The sequence below is a fragment of the Pseudophryne corroboree genome, chromosome 1 (assembly GCF_028390025.1).
Source record: "Pseudophryne corroboree isolate aPseCor3 chromosome 1, aPseCor3.hap2, whole genome shotgun sequence".
In the NCBI taxonomy this organism is placed as follows: Eukaryota; Metazoa; Chordata; class Amphibia; order Anura; family Myobatrachidae; genus Pseudophryne; species Pseudophryne corroboree.
In genome coordinates this window covers 847833616-847847775 of record NC_086444.1, presented here as the reverse complement: position 1 = coordinate 847847775, position 14160 = coordinate 847833616, and the positions used below count along the sequence as shown (strand labels likewise).

Genomic DNA, 14160 nt, shown 5'->3' with positions numbered 1-14160 from the left:
CTCCAGCCACCCAAGGGCCAGGGGTAAAGCCCGAGGCTGTCCCCCCCATCCAAGGGCAGCGGATGGGGGGCTGATAGCCAGAGTGTAAAATGAAAGAATATTGTTTTTTTTTATAGAAGAACTACAAGTCCCAGCAAGCCTCCCCGCAAGCTGGTACTTGGAGAACCACAAGTACCAGCATGCAGGGGAAATACGGGCCCACTGGTACCTGTAGTTCTACTACAAAAAAATACCCAAATAAAAACAATATACACACACCGTGATAGTATAACTTTATTACATACATGCACACCAACATACACACATACTTACCTATGTTGACACGAAGAGTCGGTCCCCTTCTCCACGTAGAATCCACGGGGTACCTGTAGATAAAATTATACTCACAACAATCCTGTATAGATCAGTCCTCTTCTTGTTTGTAATCCACGTACTTGGCAAAATAAAAAAACGGAAAACACGAACCACGCACTGAAAGGGGTCCCATGTTTACATATGGGACCCCTCTCCCCATCTGGCGGGACCCCCGTGACTGCTGTCAAAGAGGGTCCCTTCAGCCAATCAGGGAGCGCCACATCATGGCACTCTCCTGATTGGCTGTGCGCGCCTGAGCTGTCAATCATGCGGCGCACCCGAAATACAATGTAGCGCATAGGCGCTCCATTATATCCAATGGTGGGAACTTTGTGGTCAGCGGTAGACCACAAGAGTGACCCCACATAACCTCGCGGGGACCGACTCTTCGTGTCAACCTAGGTAAGTATGTGTGTATGTTGGTGTGCATGTATGTAATAAAGTTGTACTGTCATGGTGTGTGTGTGTGTACTGTTTTTATTTGGGTATTTTTTTTGTAGTAGAACTACAGGTACCAGTGGGCCCGTTTCCCCCCCGCATGCTGGTACTTGTGGTTCTCCAAGTACCAGCTTGCGGGGAGGCTTGCTGGGACTTGGTAGTTCTTCTACAAAAAACAATATTCTTTCATTTTACACTCTGGCTATCAGCCTCCCATCCGCTGCCCTTGGATGGGCGGGACAGCCTCGGGCTTCACCCCTGGCCCTTGGGTGGCTGGAGGGGGGGACCTCTTGATTTAAGTGGTCCCCTCTCCTCCAGGGAACCCCAGCCAGGGGTGACTAGTTGGGGATTTAATGCCACGGCCGCAGGGACCAATATAAAAGTGTCCCCCGGCTGTGGCATTATCTCTCTGGCTAGTGGAGCCCGGTGCTGGTGTGAAAAATACGGGGGACCCCTACGTCTTTTGCCCCCCCGTATTTTTACAACCAGGACCGGCTCAAAGAGCCCGAGGCTGGTTATGCTTAGGACGGGGGACCCAACGCATTTTTTTCAGGATTTTTAACCATTTCACACCCCTTCCAACTGAAAAACATGCACTGATCTTCCATATTATTGTAGTTAGTAAAAAAAAAAAAAAATTCTTTAAAAAAAATTATTAAATAATACTTGTGGCTCCTAAATAGACAAACCAAGTAGATAATCCTTTCAAATATAAATAGATATGCTATTAGCAATAAAAAAAAGCACCAAAAAAAACATGTTTTTAAATTTTTTTATTAGATCACGACAGAAAAATGAGGCAGAATGAAATTGACGAAATGACTGTCGAAAAGCACTGTTGTCGAATCAACATTCTTCAATTGAATATACTTTTGTCGAAAAGCCGCATTTTAACATTGCAGACATGTCGAATTGAAAAACTGTCGAATTGCCAAAAGTCGAAAATGAAACGGCAGGTTTTTTGTCGAAAAGTAATTTATTGCATTGTCGAATCAAATTCGACAGGTATTTTGTGTCGAAAATGACCCTTTTTCGACATTTTCGGCAATTCGACCACAATTGCATATACCCCTTGACCTCTACAATGAAAATATTACACTCAGCTTATCTTATTGCTGTGCCTGTCACACTGTTTGACAGGAAGCGGCGCCGGCAGCATGAAACTTCCCCCTACCTCCCCTGACAGTGTCATCTTCAGTCCAGCGCCTGTGTCCAGCCCCAAAAAAGGGGTGGGGCTTACCGGTGCGGAGGGGCGGAGCTACATGGGACCATGGCCATGTTGCAGAGGAAGACAGAAGGCAGAATACAGAGCCGGCCAGCCAGATGGTGAGTTGAGGGAGAGTGAGAAAGTGTGAGTGTCTACAGAATGTGTGTATTTGTACTGTATGTGCGTAATGTATGGACAGTATGTGTGTGTATGCATATGTGTATGTGGTGTATGTGTGACTGCAGCATAATGTGTGTAAGCGTCACTGGTACAGGAGGCGTTACATGTGTAAGCGTCACTAGTACAGGGGGTGTTACATGTGTATGCGTCACTGGTACAGGGGGGCGTTACGTGTGTAAGCATCACTGGTACAGGGGGTGTTACGTGTGTAAGCGTCACTGGTAAAGGAGGCGTTACGTGTGTAAGCGGCACTAGTACAGGAGACGTTACGTGTGTAAGCGGCACTGGTACAGGGGGCATTACGTATGTAAGCATCACTGGTACAGGGGACGTTACGTGTGTAAGCGTCACCAGTACAGGGGGCGTTACGTGTGTAAGCGGCACTGGTACAGGGGGCGTTACGTGTGTAAGCAGCACTGATACAGGGGGCGTTACTTGTGTAAGCGGCACTGGTACAGGGGGTGTTACATGTAAGCGCCACTATTGCAGGGGGTGTTATGTGTGTAAGCGTCACTGCTGCAGGGGGAGTTACGTGTGTAAGTGCCACTACTACAGGGGGCGTTGTGTATAAGTGGAACTACCACAGGGGGCGTTACGTGTGCAAGCGGCACTACTACAGGGATCATTATGTGTGAAAGCATTATGTGCACTGTCCCTTTGTATGTGAGGGCGCAAATTTATAGTTTGAAGTGGGGCGCCGAACACCCTAGCACCGTCTCTGGCTGGGCATACACTGTAAAATTAGCTGGCAGATAATCTGTGGTTGGAATGAAAACTTGGTAATGGTTGAGAGCAACTGACAATCTATAAGGGGATCAGTACTAAATGCCGCCGGCCGGAATCCCGGCGGTCGAAATCCCGACGCCGGAATCCCGACCACACAATCCCGACAGGGGTGGCGAGCAGAACGCAGCCCCTTGCGGGCTCGCTTCGCTCGCCACGCTGCGGGCGCGGTGCCTCGCTACGCTCGGCACTCTATTATATTCTCCCTCTATGGGTGTCGTGGACACCCACGGAGGGAGAATATGTCGGGATTGTGACGGTCGGGATTCCGGTGTCGGTATTTCGACCGCCGGGATTTCCGGCCGGCGGCATCTTGACTGCATCCCTCTATAATTTGCTACCAAACACTGGAAAATGGACGAAACCTGTCTGTGATTTAACCAATTTGTATAAACAACAGGTTTTGTCCATTTTCCAATGTTTGGGAGCAAATGATTGATTGTCAGTTACTCTCACCCATTACCAGGTTTTCATTCCAACCACAGATGATCTGCCAGATAATTGTATAGTGTATGTCCAGCTTTAGTCCTATACTGTCATTTAATTTCTGACATTAATGATGGCCATCATCTGATAACTATTTATATCATATAGAATCCAACCCTTCTATGAAGGTCTCTAAGCTAGATATTCCACATTATCTAGTTCTAGTTACCCCTGATGTCTAGGTATGATTCCGTTACTTTCTACAGTATATCTACAATTCTGTGACTTTACTCATGTTTCTTTCCTATTGTGTCCGTCTGTCCCCCCCCCCCCCCCCCTCACTTATTGAACTATTTCAAGTTCTTAGTTCAACTGCCTGTTTATTAATACCACTTATAAGTGTTAAATATTTCTTCTCATTTTTAATTTTTCTTTTCTTCTTGACAGTGTGCTTTTTAATTACAATATTGAGAGGACTCACCTTGAAAGATAGACCTTTATTGGACTGGTATCTATTGCTTCATACCATATCTCAGTTTGGATTTTGTAGTACTCTCTAATGTAACTATTAGTCTGTTATATCCATCGATTACATCTGATTGACTCTTTATATTTTCAGGGGAAACTCTAATAATATATCACTGTTACTTCTCAACGTACTTTTGCTAAACGTATGCAGATGTTTATTGCTGTTATTGCTGTTAAACTCAAATAAAATACTATATAATATATTTTTGTATGTGCTATTATTATGTATCTTTACAATTATATGGCCCAGCGTGGGTACTGTTATGCAGTGTTGGACCTCCAGTATCAGAGAAGTCTTGATGTTTGGCCTGGAGGCTTACCATATATTTGCAAATATATGCAACTAAGATGTCTGAATTATCTACTATGTGGTGTCCCACTGTTATAAATGTCCCATAAATAGACTTAATGACCCCTAAACCAGGAGAGAGGGGGGTCTGACCAAAGAGAAACGATTGTTGTTGCTTATTGCATGCACCTCATCTTGCTGCCTGGTACTGCATTTCTTTGGTGACAGTGTGGAAGTTGTGCTGTAGAGCCAGCGCGTGCATCCAGGACACTCACGAGCTGGCTATGTGGCAGCACTAGTGATGGGTAGCTCATGACTGATTAGTTCAAAATGAACTAATCTTCAAAGTGAACTAGTTCGTTCAGTTCACAGCTCTGGCAATGATTAGTTCATCAGGGAGTAAAGCAGGTGGGAGGAGTTAGACACAGACAGAATACAGCCAGCAGCTGCATTTGGCTACTCAATGTCTCACTCGCTGGATTTTCACTTCCTGAATCTGATGCTGTAAAATGAAAGTTAAAAGTACAACACAGCCCAGCAATACAGATCTAATAAAAAATTGCATCTGCACTGCCTAGCCAAAGTCTATGTGTGTCTGTGAGTGAGCATGTGCGGTCATGCTGCTAACCTTTCTGTGATACAATCACTGTCCTATTAGTCCAAATGTCCAAACACTTGCTGCTGCTTCTGGTACTGGGTCCTGGGCATACTGCTGTGCTAAATCTTCTACTGGGTGTGACGTAGGTGCTGTTGCAGCAGCACTGTTATTCAGCTCTCTCATGTAATACTCGGTATCCGTTCACATGGTCGACCATGTTATGGTCGACAGTCATTAGGTCGACCACTATTGGTCGACATTGACATGGTCGACACATGAAAATGGTTGACACACGAAAGGTCGACATATGAAAAGGTCGACATGAGTTTTTGAACTTTTTTTTCTTTTGGGGAACTTTTCCATACTTTACGATCCACATGGACTACGATTGGAACGGTAAAGTGTGCCGAGCGAAGCGAAGGCACTATGCCCGAAGCATGGCGAGCGAAGCGAGCCATGCGAGGGGACGCGGTGCACTAATTGGGGTTCCCAGTCACTTTACGCAAAAAACGACACCAAAAAAAGTAAAAAAACTCATGTCGACCTTTTCATATGTCGACCTTTCATTTGTCGACCATTTTCATGTGTCGACCATGTGTCCATGTCGACCATGTCAATGTCGACCAATAGTGGTCGACCTAATGACTGTCGACCATAACATGGTCGACCATTCATACCGGAACCGTAATACTCATGAGTCAGTACATCTCTGCTGCCACAGGTGGCACTGCTTTGCTCATACATGGGGGTAAATTTACTAAAATTTGTATTTTTACGAATGAGGTTAAAGTTCAAACAGGAATGACATCGAAAGTGTAAAATTGCAACTTTTTGAATTTATTACGACTAATTTACTAAGCTGTCGTATTCTGCATTTTCGAGTTTTCCGATGTTGATGTCATTCGTATTTCTTGGCAGTGTTTTACGGGAGTGAATTGTAAAACACTGCCGACAATAACACAATGGGGTATATTTACTAAAATTCATATTTTTCCATTTGAGGTCAAAGTTCAATCACGATTGACATCGAAAGTGTAAAATTGCAACTTTTTGAATTTAGTACGACTAATTTACTAAGCTGTCGTATTCTGCACTTTCGGATTTACCGATGTCGATGTCATTCGTTTTTTTAGGCAGTGTTTTACGTGAGTGACTTGTAAAACACTGCCGACTTTAATACAATGAATCTCGGCCGGATCTGAGAGATCCGTGCTGGGCTTCATTGTGCACCTTTTTAAAAAATAAAATCAGTGTTAAAATCCCCCCAAAAATTGCGTGAGGTCCCCCCTCCTAAGCCAAACCAGCCTCGGGCTCTTTGAGCCGGTCCTGGATGCAAAAATATGGGGGGAAAAATGTCAGGGGTTCCCCCATATTTAAACAACCAGCACCAGGCTCTGCGCCTGGTCCTGGTTCCAAAAATATGGGGGACAAAAAGCGTAGGGGTCCCCCATATTTCTGAAACCAGCACCGGGCTCCACTAGCCAGATACATAATGCCACAGCCGGGGGACACTTTTATATAGGTCCCGGCGGCCCTGGCATTACATAACCAACTAGTCACCCCTGGCCGGGGTACCCTGGAGGAGTGGGGACCCCTTCAATCAAGGGGTCCCCCCCTCCAGCCACCCAAGGACCAGGGGTGAAGCCCGAGGCTGTCCCCCCCATCCAAGGGCTGCGGATGGGAGGCTGATAGCCGTTTTGTTAAAAAATGAATATTGTTTTTAGTAGCAGTACTACAAGTCCCAGCAAGCCTCCTCTGCAAGCTGGTACTTGGAGAACCACAAGTACCAGCATGCGGAGGAAAACCGTGCCCGCTGGTACCTGTAGTACTACTACTAAAAAAATACCCCAATAAAAACATAAGACACACACCTTGAAAGTAAAACTTTAATGCATACATCCACACCTCCATATACACATACTTACCTATGTTCACACGAGGGTCGGTCCTCTTCTCCATGTAGAATCCATGGTGTACCTGTTGAAAAAATTATACTCACAAAATCCAGTGTTGCTGGCTCCTCTTGTAATCCATTTGTAATCCAGGTACTTGGCAAAATAACAAAACGGACACCCGACCTCGCACTGAAAGGGGCCCCATGTTTTCACATGGGACCCCTTTCCCCGAATGCCAGAAACCCCCTCTGACTTATGTCTAAGAGGGTTCCATCAGCCAATCAGGGAGCGCCACATTGTGGCACCCTCCTGATTGGCTGTGTGCTCCTGTACTGTATGACAGGCAGCACCCGGCAGTGTTACAATGTAGCGCCTATGCGCTCCATTATAACCAATGGTGGGAACTTTGTGGTCAGCGGTTGACCGAAAGTAACCTCACCGCTGACCGCAAAGTTCCCACCATTGGTTACAATGGAGCGCATAGGCGCTACATTGTAACACTGCCGTGTGCTGCCTGACATACAGTACAGGAGCACACAGCCAATCAGGAGGGTGCCACAATGTAAATACCCCAATAAAAACATAAGACACACACCTTGAAAGTAAAACTTTAATGCATACATCCACACCTCCATATACACATACTTACCTATGTTCACACGAGGGTCGGTCCTCTTCACCATGTAGAATCCTCGGGGTACCTGTGGAAAAACTTATACTCACATAATCCAGGGTCTCTTGTTTTCTTTGTATAATCCACGTACTTGGCAAAAAAACAAACCGGAAACCCGACCACGCACTGAAAGGGGTCCCATGTTTACACATGGGACCCCTTTCCCCAACTGCCAGGACCCCCCCTGACTCCTGTCAAAGAGGGTCCCTTCGGCCAATCAGGGAGCGCCACGTCGTGGCACTCTCCTGATTGGCTGTGTGCTCCTGTAGTGTCTTTCAGGCTCCACACGGCAGAGATACAATGTAGCGCCTATGCGCTCCATTGTATCCAATGGTGGGAACTTTGCGGTCAGCGGTTGACCGAAAGTAACCTCACCGCTGACCGCAAAGTTCCCACCATTGGATACAATGGAGCGCATAGGCGCTGCATTGTATCTCTGCCGTGTGGAGCCTGAAAGCAGAGGCGTAACTAGGGTTTTCTGAGCCCAGGGGAAGATGGAAAATGGCGCCCCCTCCCCCCCCAAAAAAAAAACCACACAAAAAGAAGCATGTGCGCGCGCCAAAGGCGCGCATGGTGAAAAAATGGGCGTGGCCACACACCAGAAGGGGTGTGGCTATGCTCCAGAAGGGGTGTGGCCACCGAAAATGGCCCACAGTGCCAGTTACATTGCCCCACAGTGCCGGATGCATGCCCCACAGTGCCAGTTACATTGCCCCACAGTGCCGGATACATGCCCCACGGTGCCGGATACATTGCCCCACAGTGCCGGATACATTGCCCCATAGTGCCAGATACATGCCCCACAGTGCCAACATGCCCCACTCAGTGCCAGTTACATTGCACCACAGTGCCAGTTACATTGCCCCACAGTGCCATTTACCTTGCCCCACAGTGCCGGATACATGCCCCACAGTGCCAGATACATTGCCCCACAGTGCCAGATACATGCCCCACTCAGTGCCAGATACAAGCCCCACAGTGCCAGTTACATTGCCCCACAGTGCCGGATACAATGCCCCACAGTGCCGGATACATGCCCCACAGTGCCAGATACATTGCCCTACAGTGCCAGATACATGCCCCGCAGTGCCAGTTACATTGCCCCACAGTGCCAGATACAATACCACACAGTGCCGGATACATGCCCCACAGTGCCAGATACATTGCCCCACAGTGCCAGATACATGCCCCACTCAGTGCCAGTTACATTGCCCCACAGTGCCGGATACAATGCCCCACAGTGCCGGATACATGCCCCACAGTGCCAGATACATTGCCCCACAGTGCCAGATACATGTCCCACTCAGTGCCAGTTACATTGCCCCACAGTGCCGGATACAATGCCCCACAGTGCCGGATACATGCCCCACAGTGCCAGATACATTGCCCCACAGTGCCAGATACATGCCCCACTCAGTGCCAGTTACATTGCCCCACAGTGCCAGATACAATGCCCCACAGTGCCGGATACATGCCCCACAGTGCCAGATACATTGCCCCACAGTGCCAGATACATGCCCCACTCAGTGCCAGTTACATTGCCCCACAGTGCCGGATACAATGCCCCACAGTGCCGGATACATGCCCCACAGTGCCGGATACATTGCCCCACAGTGCCTGATACATGCCCCACTCAGTGCCAGTTACATTGCCCCACAGTGCCGGATACAATGCCCCACAGTGCCGGATACATGCCCCACAGTGCCGGATACATTGCCCCACAGTGCCAGATAAATGCCTCACAGTGCCAGATACATGCCCCCACAGTGCCAGTTACATTGCCCCACAGTGCCGGATACAATGCCCCACAGTGTCGGATACATGCCCCACAGTGCCAGATACATTGCCCCACAGTGCCAGATACATGCCCCACTCAGTGCCAGTTACATTGCCCCACAGTGCCGGATACAATGCCCCACAGTGCCAGTTACATTGCCCCACAGTGCCAGTTACATTGCCCCACAGTGCGAGATACATTGCCCCACAGTGCCAGTTACATTACCCCACAGTGCCAGATACAATGCCCCACAGTGCCAGTTACATTGCCCCACAGTGCCAGATACATGCCCCACAGTGCCAGGCCCCACTTAGTGCCAGATACTTGCCCCACTGTGCCGCCGGTCCCCCCCGTGCCGCCGGACCCCCCCCCCCCCCCGTCACTCACCGGCCGCTGGCTTGTTGTTATGTGAGGGGAGGAGAGCGCAGCGCAGCGCCTCTCCTTCCCCTCACCGCTCCAGGTCTCCGGCGGCTGTCTGGCGCCGGTTCGCTAGCCAATCAGAGCTCGCGGACCGGCAGCCAATCAGGAGCCGGTCCGCAAGCTCTGATGGGCTAGCGCCGGAGACCGGACACAGCAACGGACACAGCTGGCAGCGGCGGTGAGGGGAGGGAGAGACGCTGCGCTCTCCTCCCCTCACATTTAGGGTTGACGGGGGCGAGTGGGGCATGATGCCCTGGACGCCCGCGGCGCCCCCTCTCCTGGGCCTGCCAAGGCGCCCAGGGCACGTGCCCCACTCGCCCTACCCTAGATACGCCTCTGCCTGAAAGACACTACAGGAGCGCACAGCCAATCAGGAGAGTGCCACGACGTTGCGCTCCCTGATTGGCTGAAGGGACCCTCTTTGACAGGAGTCAGGGGGCGTCCTGGCAGTCGGGGAAAGGGGTCCCATGTGTAAACATGGGACCCCTTTCAGTGCGTGGTCGGGTTTCCGGTTTGTTTTTTTGCCAAGTACGTGGATTATACAAAGAAAACAAGAGACCCTGGATTATGTGAGTATAATTTTTTCCACAGGTACCCCGAGGATTCTACATGGAGAAGAGGACTGAGCCTCGTGTGAACATAGGTAAGTATGTATGTATGGAGGTGTGCATGTATGTAATAAACTTTTACTGTCACGGTGTGTGTGTCCTGTTTTTTGTTGGGTATTTTTTTAGTAGTAGTACTACAGGTACCAGCGGGCCCGGATTTCCACCGCATGTTGGTACTTGTGGTTCTCCAGGTACCAGCTTGCGGGGAGGCTTGCTGGGACTTGTAGTACTGCTACTAAAAACAATATTCTGTTTTTTTACACTTGGCTATCGGCCCCCCATCCGCCGCCCTTGGATGGGGGGGACAGCCTCGGGCTTCACCCCTGGCCCTTGGGTGGCTGGAGGGGGGGACCCCTTGATTTAAGGGGTTCCCACTCCTCCAGGGTACCCCGGCCAGGGGTGACTAGTTGGGGATGTAATGCCAGGGCCGCCAGGACCACAATAAAAGTGTCCCCCCGCTCTGGCATTATGTACCTGGCTAGTAGAGCCCGGTGCTGGTTCAAAAAATACGGGGGACCCCTACGCTTTTTGTCCCCCGTATTTTTTGCACCAGGACCAGGCGCAGAGCCCGGTGCTGGTTGATTAAATATGGGGGAACCCCAGTCATTTTTTTCCTCATATTTTTTCAACCAGGACCGGCTCAAAGAGCCCGAGGCTGGTTTTGCTTAGGAGGGGGGACCCCACGCATTTCTTTACAATTTTTTAACACTTTCCCACCCCTTGCCACTGATAAACATGCACGGATCTCACGGATCCGTGCATGCCTATCAGAACACAGTAAAAAAAAGCAGGTCTATTTGAAAACTGCTTTTTTTTACGATTTGTAGTTATTCACGGCAGTGTTTGGCTATTGCCGGCAGTGTTTGTGAAATACAAATTTTAGTAAATTACCGAGTTCTAGCAAATAACAGGCGTATTTGACCGATGGTGTATTCATTCGTAATTTTTTTCTTTGACTTCAACAAAAATACGAATGCCCTCATCACTGCCGTGATTTGAGTTTAGTAAATTCCCGAGATGACACTTTGAAGAAAAAACACCATCTCGGTCAAAATTGGGAGCTTAGTAAATATACCCCATGGTGTGGATTCTGTGGAGCTGATTGCGCTACATTGTCCGGATGACTCATGAGTCATTCTCCTTGCAAGTAGTTTAGCAGTTCACTGATTCATACAGATCACTGATCAGCTCTCTGACTCAATGGCCCTCATTCCGAGTTGATCGGTTGCAAGGCGAATTTAGCAGAGTTACACACGCTAAGCCGCCGCCTACTGGGAGTGAATCTTAGCTTCTTAAAATTGCGACCGATGTATTCGCAATATTGCGATTACTAACTACTTAGCAGTTTCAGAGTAGCTTCAGACTTACTCTGCCTGTGCGATCAGTTCAGTGCTTGTCGTTCCTGTTTGACGTCACAAACACACCCAGCGTTCGCCCAGGCACTCCCACCGTTTCTCCGGCCACTCCTGCGTTTTTTCCGGAAACGGTAGCGTTTTCAGCCACACGCCCCTGAAACGCCGTGTTTCCGCCCAGTAACACCCATTTCCTGTCAATCACATTACGATCGCCGGAGCGATGAAAAAGCCGTGAGTAAAATTACTTTCTACATAGCAAAGTTACTTGGCGCAGTCGCAGTGCGAACATTGCGCATGCGTACTAAGCGGATTTTCATTGCGATGCGATGAAAAATACCGAGCGAACAACTCGGAATGAGGGCCAATGACTCTCACAGCCATAACGAGTCAGTACAATACCTCTAAGTTACCATGTGTGGCACTGCTGTGCTCAGGCATATGCATTGTATGGAGCTAATCCTGAACTACATTGTTATGGTGACTCATGAATCATTCTCCTTGCAAGTAGTTCAGCATTTCATTGATTCATATAGATCACTGATCAGCCCTCTGACTCAATGACTCATACAGCCATAACAAGTCAGTACAGTGCCTCTAAGCTACCATGTGTGGCACTGCTGTGCACAGGCATATGCATTGTATGGAGCTGATCCTGAACTGCATATATCCATGATTCATTCCCCCAGTATATTAGGTGACAAGCTACACTCCCAATCAGCTAAAGACACAGTGCTAAGTGCTGCATGCTATCCTGTAGGGTCTGATTACTGCACACAACACAAGACATAGGGGGATATGTACTATGAACCTTCAAGTGACATAAAGTAGAGCAGTTGCCCCTAGCAACCAATCAGCTTCTGTCACTTTATAGACTGTTGAAGATAAATGACAGAAGCTGATTGGTTACTTTGCAAAATCTCCACTTTATCTCTGTCTCTTTCTCTCTAAGGTCTGTTATATTGGGGCAAAGGGACATTTTTTTCTTTTAATTACTGTATTTTAAAAGCAGTAAAAAAGTGACTTATTACATTACTCTGAATTTGGGTCTTTCACTTGCATATTATGAAGTAAAAATTAGTACCAACAATGGGATTAATATTGCAGAGATAAACATGTCACTATAAGGTTGCTATATAAGTTATTGCTTTTCTTATATATAAAAAAAATCTGACATATTAAACATACTATATCTGGTCATTTAAACCAGACTATAACTCCCACAATGAGTTAGTATTAGAAATCTAGACTATTACACATAATACTCTAAACTAGTTCTAAATCCATTCACTCCTTTCAGCCTCAGAGTCAGTGAGTGAAATGATGAACTAAACAAACTACATGAACTAATCTTCTGAACTAATCTTTACAGTGAACTAGATCATAATGAACTAATCACCAAAGTGAACTAGATTTCCCATCACTAGGCAGCACAAGGCTTCAGCAGGAGACATCTGGGAACCGCTGCAACTGGTCTTAAAATGGGGACCCATGGACCGTTAGGACTGAGGTGAAGGTACTGACTGAGAGAGAGAGAGAGAGAGAGAGAGAGAGAGAGAGAGAGACTGCGTTGTATGATCCGGGCAGCACCGGTGAGGACTGAGGTGTCTAGTGTGAAGGAAGGACCCACGCTGTGTGTGTGTGGAAACAGCGCTGAGAGACTGACTACAGCGTCCCTCCCCCAACACTTACCCGTTCCATGGCCAGACTCTCTGTGTCGAGGAGTGGAGAAGGGAGAGACGCTGCTGCTATTGAAGGTCAGTGGTCAGAGGCGCAGCTGGAGGTGGAGCTCGGGAGGCAGTATTAGGCGGAGACAATGCAGGGCCGGTGCGTCCTGCCTGCCCTTCTGGCAGCAAAGCACAGAGGGGAGGACCTGTAGGCATGGGGATAGGTGGTACCATCCCCTGCCACAACAGCTCCAGAGAGGAGGCCCAGCCGAGAGTGACAGCGGTGTGCAGAGCAGCCCTAGCATCAAGTTGCTGAGTAAGGTGGACCCACAGGTGGAATTGGCTCACCAAATAAGGGCATATGCGGTGACAGCCAGAAAACTGAAGGAGCTTCAGGAAAGGTATATGGTGATAGCACTACACTTCACCTTACATTCTAGTGGCAGCCCTATAGAAGGTTATACAGACTCACTCCAAAGTGCCGCCCTCATTAACCAATTTACTTACCTGAATTACACACTGAAAGTAACAGGAACTGCAGCATAGTAGATATTTATTTGGAAGTTTCCACCAGAGCCAGTCAGGCACTCAAAGTTGCTCATTCAGTAGTTTCTGAACACTTAAGGAACTTGGATTCAATTATTAGTCTGCAGCATCTGAGTTACTACCAATAGATCACTAATTTATACACGTTCTTGCTACGAGCAGCACTTGCTATTATTAGTCAGGTTATTGCTACTCTGTGTCCCCCTTATCGCTCTATCAGAGGACAGTCAGAAATAGAGCAGGATTACAAAACTAATATAATTCCGCAACAACCAGAGACTGCTGCTAAGTGCATTAACCTTGCCCAACCTGCTGATTTGTAAAAGAAAAGGGGAGTTTGAGGAAGTCTATTGCAGTGTTAGTGAACCCTTTTGGAGTTTTGTATAGGAGAACTTATCTAGAGAGACCTAAGACCCAAT

General features: G+C 48.0%; 1 long non-coding RNA gene across 1 annotated transcript in view; it reads left to right on the top strand.

Moving 5' to 3' along the window:
- LOC134955585 (uncharacterized) overlaps nucleotides 1–4090 on the top strand; it is a 36525-nt gene extending 32435 nt beyond the window's left edge. The window contains exons 2-3 of the long non-coding RNA XR_010185941.1: nucleotides 1933–2118; nucleotides 3836–4090. This is a non-coding gene — a long non-coding RNA (uncharacterized LOC134955585). The remainder of the gene's footprint in view (nucleotides 1–1932; nucleotides 2119–3835) is intronic.
- Nucleotides 4091–14160: the final 10070 nt, after the last annotated feature.